This window comes from Lygodium microphyllum, chromosome 20, assembly GCF_053477565.2.
Source record: "Lygodium microphyllum isolate KBCC chromosome 20, Lygodium_microphyllum_v1.1.10, whole genome shotgun sequence".
Classification (NCBI taxonomy): Eukaryota; Viridiplantae; Streptophyta; class Polypodiopsida; order Schizaeales; family Lygodiaceae; genus Lygodium; species Lygodium microphyllum.
The window spans coordinates 3,900,625-3,912,925 of record NC_141154.1 but is presented as its reverse complement, the minus strand read 5'-3'; the positions used below and the strand labels follow the sequence as shown (position 1 = coordinate 3,912,925).

At 40.1% G+C, this 12,301-nt stretch overlaps 1 pseudogene; it reads right to left on the bottom strand.

The window, feature by feature from the left end:
- Window positions 1-339: 339 nt before the first annotated feature.
- Window positions 340-8,777, bottom strand: LOC148018658 (protein NARROW LEAF 1-like; annotated as a pseudogene).
- Window positions 8,778-12,301: the final 3,524 nt, after the last annotated feature.

The window sequence follows — 12,301 nt, the reverse complement described above, 5'->3', positions numbered from 1 at the left end:
ATTTCTAAGTAAGGATCAATAACATACATCTAATGATCAAAATAGATTAAACAAATTAAGACATCAACATCTACTTCTAGCAACCAAAAGAAAAACGAAAATAATTTTAAAGGAGCATAGAACTAAAAACTAACTAAGCAACATGTGTGTCTTGATTGTTTTATCCCTTAAATCTCCAATATGTTGCAAAGTAATAAATGGTTGTCTACCCTCTTCTCTAAATTTCAACATGGGTGGCTGATAGATATCATCATATGATGGTATACGTATCACTCCTATTGATACTCAAGTGATCAAATATCATTAGTTAGTATAACCATTTAAAAAAATGACTCATTATCAACATAAGAAAGCTAGTAATACCTGATTCTTGGCTTGAAGAAGTGTTAAGGCAAGCAATCTCAATATCCTCCTTTCTTGCATTGTCTCTTGTGTCATCTTTAGTAACTTGTTTACCTATATATACATAGAGTTAACCAAAGCTCACAATAATACAAGGTTATGAAAAATTTTAATAACACAAAAGAAAGTAATTTGATATTTTGTATCAATTTGGGTCACCAAATTTGTACAAGTTTTTTATCCTTAAAGTTGGTACCTACATCTTGACTTGAAGAAACATTATTGAAAGTAACCTCCTGATCTCCCTTTCTTACATTACCTCTTTTCCCACCTTTTGTTGTTCTTTAATCTATATTTATATATATACACACAATTACTCAAAGTTTAAAAATATGAATAACTATGAACATTTTAAATTAGACAAAGAGACTAATTAAAGCTAGTTAATCTCAAAATGAATCACCTAATAAAACAAGATGTAAAATATGTACAAATTTTAATTTTCAAAGTTTAGTAGAAATAAAGACATATACATGTATCGTGATTTGAAGAGACATTAGGGTCAATGACCTCCTTAGCTTTCATTGTTCCATTATCTCTTGTACCATCATTTGTGATTTTGTTACCTTTATGTACACATAATAAACCAAAGTTTAGAAACATAAGAGACATTTGTAAAACATCAAAACACGCATTTGTAAAACATCAAAACATCAAAACATGCATACCTTTTTTGCCCTGTTCTTTACACCATCTGATAGTGATAGTAAATTGAGTAGGTGAAAACAAGAAGTTCATTGTTCATACTTTTATGGGCTCACCAACTTCTCCTTCTGGTTTGAAGCATCTTACAAACTTCCTGTTGAATAGTCACTGGCTACGTGGGCACTAGCACTGGCTCCGGCTCCTCTCTCCACAGAGTCTGCACATGGTGAAGATGATGATGGCTGAGGAGGAGCCACTGAGTATAAATAGGCTAAAAAATGGGGAGCAATAAATGCTGGTCAGCCAGCATTAATGCTGGCCGACTGGTGCATAAAATGCTCCACTGGCATAAAATGCCACACTAGAAAAATACCTAAAATACCTAATAAAAATGCCCAGCCCAGATCAAGCTCAGACTCACACATGAGCTGACAAATACTCTGCTAACACCCTCTCTTAGATCATGGGTGATCTGATACAATACAATAGTACAATGAAAAGGGATCAGAAACTATACAACATAGAACCACCAAGTAGAACCATGGATACCCAAGCAATGGGTGATCAAGCCACCACCAAGGTGCCTCGGAGAGAACTTGATGTCGATGTCGATCGGACCAAACACCTGAAAATAGAAAAGATCATAGCATGTCTCTGTGTTCATCACCAATGTCTTGCAGTAGCATACAAGACCATCCTGTCAAAAATGCCGTTGAACATATGTGACCGTGGATTCCCTACCTTTGGCCCGCCTTTGGCCAGACCGCCAAAGTGTCCCCTCATGTGAGCACCAGACGAAAGCCTCCCGCTCTCTGTCACAGAACTAGCTCATCATGAACCTGGATGTCAATCCCAGCTCCAGGATTTCATTCCGCCAGACTGAAGTCGATGCATCAGGGACGTCCCTCTCTGGAACCTGTGCACCTGTATAAAAGTATAGATGAGGGGCGACTGCCCCATCTGAACACCTGCTCACACTCACTCTCTGGCACAAGAGAGTCGTGAGGAATGACCTCATCACCACCACTAGAAAGCAGCTGAGGAAGGGGCCACCAAGCCCTTCCCGCGATCTGAAGAAGAGGATCCCTTCTGCGCCTTGGACTTCACCTTGGCTGGAGGATCAGAGTCGGAGTCGGAGTCTGATGAAGGAGAGGACACATCGGTAGAGTCAACATCCCGCTTCGTCTTCTGCTCCGTCTTCCTGGAAGTCGCTAACGTCTTGCAGTCCTTCCACAAATGTCCCTTCTTGCCACAATGGTAACACTGGGCTTTTGACTTCTTCTTCCCGTCACCCCTCTTTAAAGCTATATAAGCCTCACCTCCATAATGTGCCGGAAGTCGCCCCTGTAATCTCAAGGATGTCTCATGCAACTTATCATCAGGGCTTCAGAGGGCCATATGGAGAGGAGAAGAAGAGAAGTAGAGAAGAGATAGAATTTAGAGAGAAAACACAACCAGAACACAAGCACAGACTACAGAAAATGAGAGTTCATATGCAATATAACCCAAAATCTGATCAATAGAAGACAAAATCTGCTGCAGAAAGGCAAAAACTCAGTCAAAAACTGCCAAAAAAGAGCAAAAACGGTCTGAAGTAACAGTCACCCAGCCACGAGAGATGCTGAATCAGTAAAACGTAGGCTGTAAACTGGAGAAAAACAGGTAGAAAATTGTCAGCAGCAGCTTCTGTTGATGGAAAACGCAGGTAGCAGAGGATGCGTAGGCAGCAGGCGATGGCAAAACTGCAAAAAACGTAGGATGAAACAGCCCCAAAACAGATCCCTTAGCTGCGACGGTAGTCATCTGATTAGTAGGGGTACAAAACAGTCCTGAAATCAACAAGAAAACACAGCAAGAGCATAGATCATGAAATCTGATACCATGTCAGAAGTGGAGCAGCGGTGAAAGCATAAACATGTGCTTAAATAAACTACTGAAACACAAGACAAAAAGAGAAAGAAAGAACATGATACAGATGAGAACTCAGATGTATGCACGGGAAATGGAATCCATATATCTGAACACGAGACAGTCGCAAACAATAGTGAGTCACTGGTTGCGTGGGCACTGGCACTAGCTCTGGCTCCTCTCTCCACAGAGTCTGCAGATGGTGAAGATGATGATGACTGAGGAGGAGCCACTGAGTATAAATAGGCTGAAAAATGGAGAGCAATAAATGCTGGTCGGCCAGCATTAATGCTAACACGGGTTCATAAAATGCTCCACTGGCATAAAATGCCACACCAGAAAAATACCTAAAATACCTTAAAAAAATGCCCAGCCCAGATCAAGCTCAGACTCACATATGAGCTAACAAATACTCTGCTAACACAGCATTATCACTTATGGGACCATATGCATCTATGGCTAGACAAGTGGCAATGGTACAAAGCATTCCAAGAGCTGCAACTATGATCCCGTACATGGCTGCTAGGGTATGGCTGACATAGATGGCAACAGCAATAGCAAATATTGGAACAATTACAGACTTGTAGCCAAGTGCCAAACCAAATATGACATTGATAGCAGCTCCTGCCCTGCAAGAATCTGCAACATCTTGGACTGGTCTGTATGTATTGCTAGTGAAATACTCTGTAACGTAGCCAATTACCAACCCTGCCCAAAGCCCTACTCCAACACAAAAAAATAGTTTCCAGTTTTGAACCATATTTGCACCACCGTTAGGATCATATATGTAAAACGTGGATGGTAGTGTCAACCAACAAACAAAAGCTGCACCGAATGTCATTAAGGTGGTGGATATCAGCAACTGTCTCTTCAGTGTAGATTCAATATCCCTTAGATTTGAGATCTCGAACACATCAGTTGCGAACAAGGTTGTGATGAGGCACACCACAATGCCCATAGAGCTAATGAGTAGAGGGAAGCACATAGCAGTGAAGTCATGATTTGTGCCAAATGATGACATGGAAGCCACAACAAGAGCTGCGCAAGAAGCTTCAGCAAAGGAGCCAAACAAATCTGAACCCATTCCAGCAATATCTCCCACATTATCACCCACATTATCAGCAATGATCGTTGGATTTTGCGGATCGTCCTCTGGGATATTCCTTTCTACTTTTCCAACAAGACCTGCTTCAACATCCGCAGTTTTGGTATAGATTTCACCTCCAACCCTTTCAAATAGAGCCACGGATGAGCATCCAAGCCCATAGCCAGTGATGGCCTCAAAAAGGCCCTCCCAATCATCCTTATAATAAAGCTGGAACAGTTTTATAGTGATGTATAAAACTATGAGGCCATTAGCAGCAAGTAAGAAACCCATCATCGAACCTGATTGGAAGGCGATTTTGAATACTTTGCCTATCCCTTTTCTGGCTTCCAAAGTTGTGCGAGCATTCACATATGTTGCGATAATCATGCCCAAAAATCCCGACACTATGGACGTCAAAGCTCCCAATATAAATGCAACTACAGTGAAAATCGATGTAAAGAGAGGTGGGGCACATTCCTGCTTTTGATCATATCTGCAAGGCTAGGGCTTAGTACTGAACCCCTTTACAGATCTCGGGAACAAGAAAATGACAGCAACAAATATGCCCATGAAATAAACCAAATACTTGTACTCTGTCAGCAAAAATGATGTGGCTCCTATGGATATGGCTTGCTGAATTTCAGCGCATTTCCTAATAGCTGCTGCATCTGATTCCTCATCCAATCTATCCTCCTCATCACAATCTGATGATCCATTGATGATGTTGTGACTGTGGGTCCACTGCACTTGTCCAATTCACAAGTGCATCTCCATTCTGAAGTTTTAGGCACCCACGATTCGCTGTGTCTCCCCATATTATTCCCACAGGGCTAGGCTTTTTCTTGCCTTCCTCAAGCATCAATACCAGGCTGCCACTGTCTCCGTGCATGTCAAATGCGTACTGGTTCTCGTCCACAATCAGGAAATAAGTGAAAAAGTAATTGCCCTTCTCGTCATTGTAATCAAAGACATATGCCATGATGCTTCCTTCTGTTAGCCCTGAGCTTCTGCCAACTTTTATTACCCTCCTCCCCATGATGCTGTTGATGCTTGCTTGCAAGTCAATAGTTATAACATCTCCCATCTCACCTACCCCTTTGATAGTAGTTGTGACTTTGGAGACATCAAAATTGTCCCCGAATGGAATGAAAACACCATCAGCTCGCACAAATGTCTCTGCCCCATGAGCAAACATCATCAAGTATCAATATTGTCATATCAAGAAACGGAAACCAGAATTCTTCTTTCAACTCATAGAGAAGTTTATAAAATGGACAATAAAGAATGCCTTAATAGCAGACAGCTCAAAAACAAGTAGCAAAGAGGGAAACTTGGATTCACACTTGTAAAAATGCCATACCACCGCTCATCTGTAATAAAAGATGTTGCCCTTTCCATTGCACCCAAATAAACACCAAGTCCAACATTTGGAGGCAATGGATGGAACATCTTCTAGTTGGGGTAGTCCAAATCAACCGCAACATGTCAATTTGTCAGAAACCCAACCTGACGAGTCCCTGTCCTACTCTGTACTATGGCTCCAAGTGTACCAAATGTCTCCTGACCTGCAACCTGTGAAATTCACCAGAGAGAGAAACGTATCAGAATTGTCAAACTAATAATGATGCAACAATTATTTACATATATTGCAACTAAAAATGTGCCAATCTTCACCTCTACAGTGTAAAAAACACCATCAGTTGTTGAATTGATATATGATGAAGCATGTACACACTCTCAGCATTTCTCAAAGTTTATGGAAAGAAGGGGAAAAATGTGCGGAAAACATCTAATGACACCAAAAACACAAAAACACATGAGATGGTCATTTCTATTTTCTATACACAAATATGGACATCATCATGCTGCAATTGAATATATCGGTAAACAAAATGATGATAGATTCGAGAGTGATGCCCCTGGAATATCAATGTAGACATATCAATCTGCCACTAAACTATACACTATCATAATGCATCAAATGACCTCATTTGATATGCTAGTTTATACAACTCAATTAAATAAAAAATACTAAACAGTTTGTTAGATCAATATAAGACATCAATCTTGATTACATAAAAGGGCCTACAGTTGATCCGAAAATTGAACTACGACCACAAGCATGACATCAAAAGAGTAGACACATCCAGATTATGACCATGCTCTAAGGCTATGAAACTGATCCTTGAGACAATTTAGAAACTTGGTCATAAGATGCACACCTCCAAAACAAACGTAAAATTATAGAATGACTAAATTTCAAGACGAGTAGTTTGTATTCAAACTTTGAAGTTGTTCACTGGCTTTTTACCTGAGATCTTGGACCGATGGATGGGTCATTGCCCCTTAAACCTTCAGCCAGCTCTGTGTATACCTCTTGCTTAGGGGTTGCGGCTAGAATACCAAAATAAGAGAACTCTACCACATCAACATCACACCATATGCCTCCAGCTGGTCCCTAAAATCATCCAAATGGGTATAACTATAATATTTCTATGTCAGCTTGCCAACTTAGATAATGATTCAGCACTTTTACAGAACTGGACTTTTCTCCTGCACATTACTCATGGAAAACCAGGCAAGGAAACTTCTCTGAAAAAGGGACCATGAAGTTAAGCAAGAAGTCCACTACATTGAAACTAGTATTACCTGTGGATCTTTAGTTGACATCATAACGCTTCTCATGTACAGGCAATCTAGGCAGTTATTGCTTAAACTTGATCATAGAATTAGAGGCCATAAAACCACATGCCATGGGTTTTAGAGACAACTTCCTTCACCTCAAGATAAGTTGGAAGCCTCAGGCACTCTTGAAGCCATGCTTTATGAACCTTCCGAGCTACAAACACAATGATTGCAGGAGTACTTGTTAAATGGCCCTGCCTTCTGCGGAATCCCACTACTTTTCCAAGGCTGACTCTGCGTAGGCGCTTGGTATCATATGCTCGGATAGTCATGACATCCAGAAGTGTCGAAGCTTGCCTGCCATTGGGCACCCTTTCACTTATGTTTGAGTTTAGATCCTTTTGTAGACCAAAAAAGCTTCTTTTCCTTTCTTCTGCTCTAACATGAGCCCTATATGCAGGAGGCCATAGGAAATAAGCAGCACTACCTTCCGAATGGTGATGAGCACCAGATGCCAATGCTTGCAATGTAGGACCATCTTCTCCAGGAAGATGACTAGAGTTCCCAGATGACATGGAGTAATCATGATCTAGTGATGAACTCTCTGATACAGGTGAAGAGGAACATCATACCCATGAATGATGAACCTTTGAGATGTCGATCTCCTCAAAAGGCCTGCAAGAAGAGCATTTGATGTCTCAAACAAAGGTAATTCAAGAAAATAGGTAATTCAAGAGAAGTAAATGCCAAAAGATCACTTTGGGTTGTCTTGGCCTTTGTTAATCAAGTGCACACTGCACAGATAAGGGTGGGATTTTCTATGAATCTATTAATAACAAATTTCAAAATAAAGAGGGTTTCCTTGTCATCTGCAGAAAGACCTGCCTTCTGGGCACATGTGATATTCGATGAATTGCGTCTAAATCGCCTCATATTTTTGGTTTTTTTTGTTTTAGATTCTCCATCAAGAAGCCATGTTCATCATCAAGAAGACATCGGGCCTCCTGTCCCTGCCCTGCCTCCACACCTAGAACGTCAAGACTCATTCAATCCGGAGGATAGACAGCATCCTCGCAGAAGGGTTGGGGACAATCATGGAAGAGCCAAAGGCCTTGAGCCCTTACACCTCCATTGATGCTATGAAATCATCAAGAGAGAGAGCAGGTAATGATGATGATTGCCAGAGTAAGAAGGGGCACAGCAATTTCGTGTCCCAGGGCTACCTGCTACCTCGCACAAGGGTGCCCACCATCCAAGGTTGACAGGTCTGTTCTCTCCTGAGGTTGATCTCATCTGCAAGGCTCAATGTAATAACTCACCTGCACGGCCTCATGCCATGGTGATACCCTTCCCTGCGTAGGGCCACATCGGCCCCATGATGCACCTCTCCGTCAAGCTAGCTTCGGGGGGGTTCACGATCACCTTTGTGAACACGCATCACAACCACTCCATACTCAAGCCCATGCAGGCTCGGCTGCAAGTGCAAGGCCTCGACATATGCTTCGCAGAGATAAGGGACGATAGAGAGTGATTTCTACTAATCTTTTTTTTTTTTTGAAACTCCCATTTGATTTAGCACCTCAAACTCCCTTTCAAGAGCATCAACATTGGCATCACCTTGATATCTAAGTATGCATCAAACAACCTTCCTTCTTTAATCTCTCATAAAAGGTTATCTCATGTTAATGCATGGCCATGAATGGGGAGAATGTTGGTAGTATGTACAACATTCCATCTCTATCATCACAGATTTCAATGTGTGTGCAATGTTTGCGCTGATGGACAGAGCAAACCTCACAAAGACATGAATGAGCTGGGTGTACTGGTGGATCTGATCATGCGCAGCTTTAGGCTGCCGGAGAAGTATATGCCAGAGGTCCACGACGGACTCCGAAAGCACTTCAACAAGATGGCAACAGTGGAGAAATCAGTGAGACGCCCTACCTGCGGGACGCCGGACGAGGTCAAGTTCGATGTCTATATTCAATTGTGGAGGACCCAATGCCTTCACTCTTCAACCTCCTTATGCAAACCGGTCATAGGGAATTTGAAAAATTTACAAGCAGATGGGGCAAGCTGTCGTAGGGATAGCAATTGTGCATACCTCCATGGTTGTCGACGATATCTATTCTAGCTGTGCATTTCTGCCATATCTATTCTAGGTGCCATTCTCTATAGCATGAGGCCCATTTGACTTGCCTAAGCTTCCATGAACTTGTCATAGGGTGAAGCCTATCTCCTGAAAGGAAAAATGAATTTCAGGGGTTATTGTAGTATCTCTATTTGAGCCTAGTCTCCTTCTTGGAACAATCAAGACATTGTATGTACCACCTAGCTTGATCTTGATTGTCTTATGTAGGGAAGGCTCTCATGCATAACAGGGATAACGAGGGTAACATCACAAAACCACATGGCTTGATAATGGTCATCTTATGCAAGGAAGCTATCATGTATGACCAGGATTATATCCTTGCATGACCAAGATTATGGTCATCATTTTTGTTCAAAATTTTTTATGTTGTAAAGAATTTTCAATGAAAAGCAATGAACCTAAAGATGAAAATCAAGGGAAGTCATGTGTAGCTGCACTAGTTGCCTTTGATAAGCAGTAGTTTGGCAAGCACCTCTGTAGTAAGCAGCACTATTGCAAGATAAGAGCTCAAATCAATTTCAAGCTACGTACTCTAAAAACACTAGGCAAGCTGCTTGCTTTGAACTGCTATACACCTAGGCAAGCATCTAGTATGTTATAGCTAGGTTGATCAATGTCATTAAGTATTTCTCTTGCTTTAATATATTTCAGTAGTTTGTTTTTTCACCTTCAATCCTATTGAAAGATATGTTTAGACCCTAGAGTTTATGCAAAACACCCAGTCACTTTGGAACATTGCCAATCAGAGTGTTGCTCAAATTGGTAAGATAGAATATATGCATTGAAATGACTTCAAATAATTGGTTGGTATTTAGGTACATGACCACCACCACAATACACTCCCAAGTTGAGTCTAATATGCTTCTTGACATGAGATTCTAGGGCATAGCTGCTACTTAAGATGGATGCCTATTGAAACCCAAAACAACTTACTTGTACCAAGCTACTCAAGAGGATTACCACACAACCTACTTGTACCAAGATTCTCAAGAGGATAGGCTGAGGAGTGTACTAGATAGCTAGGCTATGGATCTTCAACCTTCATTAATCTCACTGGATTCATAATGCCAAAATTAGGACTTTCATGTGCATGTATTTCTAGTCACTGTTGCATGTTACTTGAATCATAGCTTACATAATGTACAAGATAATCAAATAAATTCCTCCATCATATGCTCAGTAATTAAGGTCTGATGCTAGAAATCTTGAAATCACCCAAATTATTTAGAATCAAGCAATTACAGCTTCAATTATGCTACTTGGAAGCCTGGCTCCCTTAGCAACTTTGCTAACTCATTCAATCCTAGGTAAATAATCTTGATTTTGCTCACATTAGTTACAAGCCTAGATAGCTCTAGAAAACTTTCATACACTTTCATCAACTACATCTATTAGTTGCTTCTCTACTTGCACAATATTGGTTAGTTATTATTGGCAAAGAATTGGGAGACCAAGTGTTTTCTTAATAGTATAGGAAGCCCCTTGCTTACTCCATGTTGCACCTTCAAATCAAAATTCCTAAGTAAAGGGTTGGTGATTACGGTGGCAAAGAGTAATGGGGCAATGAGACACCCTTTCACATCGACCTCTTTACCTCAAATGGACCTAAGCATAGACCATTTACAAATACATTCTAAAGAGATTGAAACATCCCTACAGAAATTCCACGATTCCTCCTTGATCATCTATCATAGTGATGAACTCTTGTTGCTTCTTTTACTTCATCAATTGATAAAATTAATTGGTTGAAGCACCAACCCCATAAGATACCATTTCCCTTAGACTAAATTTTGGCAACTTCACCTTTATGTTTTTGCAAATCCTCCATGTAATGCTCCACTTCTTTGAGAAGTTGATAAAACATCCCATTACTAGAACACTTAGTAAGAGTCGTAATAATATGCTCCCTACATTGCTAACTACTAACATGCAACCCTCTTTAAAGTCAATCCTGATTTTTGCCATACATATTGATAATCTCAATGATGGTATCTATGGATCTCATCTAGTTCTACATTGGATTAGCCATTGGATTGTTGGTTTGTTTCCAAGCATCCTTTAGCTATAGGTTGAATCCTTCCCTTAAATCTAGAAAGGAGCTGTTGAAAGAGAGGGGCTTCCATTTTTTTATCCTACTAAACTCATCTAGTTTGTAAGGGGCTCAAATAACTTTTGATAACCATTTGTGCTTGTATGGATGCTAGGTATATCTCACACTTCAGGGGGGAATTGAGGGGGGGGATTTGAGTGGAAGAGAATAAAATGTTGATCCCCTTGCGGATAAGGCATCATCTCACATTAGCCCCCCAAAAATGAAGTTGAGCCTCATATATGTCCTACTGAATTTGGAGGATCATGTATTAATAACTCCATCTAATGTTTAGAAAAGCTACCCAAATTATTAGGTCCATCTAGCCATAGATGATTGGTCATCAGGATTGAGGTATTCTCACGTTCCTTGATGGGATTTATTTTACTTATCTAATTAGCAAAGGTACCATACTATTACAACATAAAAAAGCAGCTTCATTTTATTATCATGTTACATAGGGTCCATTAACACAACATCTAGCACATGACAAACACTTTGGAAAACAACATTCTATTGCACAAAAGATAATATATAAAAACACTATTCCATGAAGAAGTATAAAATCCATCTCCCTATAGAGAAAACAATTGTCTAGCCTAGGATGTGAGCTTCCAACCCCATAAGATTGGGTTGTATGTGATTACACTACTTCTGTCAACAACACACAATAGGGAACTTATGAACTTAGAGCCATGATAAGCTTCCCTCAGCATTAAAGGTATCCTATATAATAGGTTGGCCTTTTGCCTTCTCAAGCACTCATGTAATCAAAAACACCTATCTCCTAAAAGATCATGGGCTCCCAACCCACTAGTGAGTATTTTGGCATCTTATAGGATGCTAAGGCATATTGGGATGGAAATGCCAATGGCTTGAACTACAATGATAAAAATTTTGTCAGATTGTTCCATGAAAAATAATAATTTTAGAGAATAATTTCAAAATATTTGTTATAATTAGACAAAATGATAATTTCATAGAGTAATTTTAAAATATTCGTAATAATGTTTTTTGGGGCCATAAATATAGTTGTTGGGATATGATCTTCACAAGTATATATGAATGATCTTGCTAAAAATTCATGTGTCTATTATTTCTAAGGGTAGAGAAGGGATATGATAGTGCTCATGAATTTTCTTGAGTTGTTCCAAGATTTTTGGGAGCTTTGAATTACCTCTAAGGCTTGACTTATAGGAATAAGGGCTGGAGCAAGTTAGGAGGGATTAGAGGGTAGCATAAATAGACTTGTCATGGATGTTACACTTGATGTTTGTTATGACCACAAGATGATACTAGCCAAATAGGTGCCTATAGGAGAAGTTGCTACACAAGATTGTACACATCATAATTTTTGAATTGCCAAATGCATAGCATGATTGAAATCCTCACG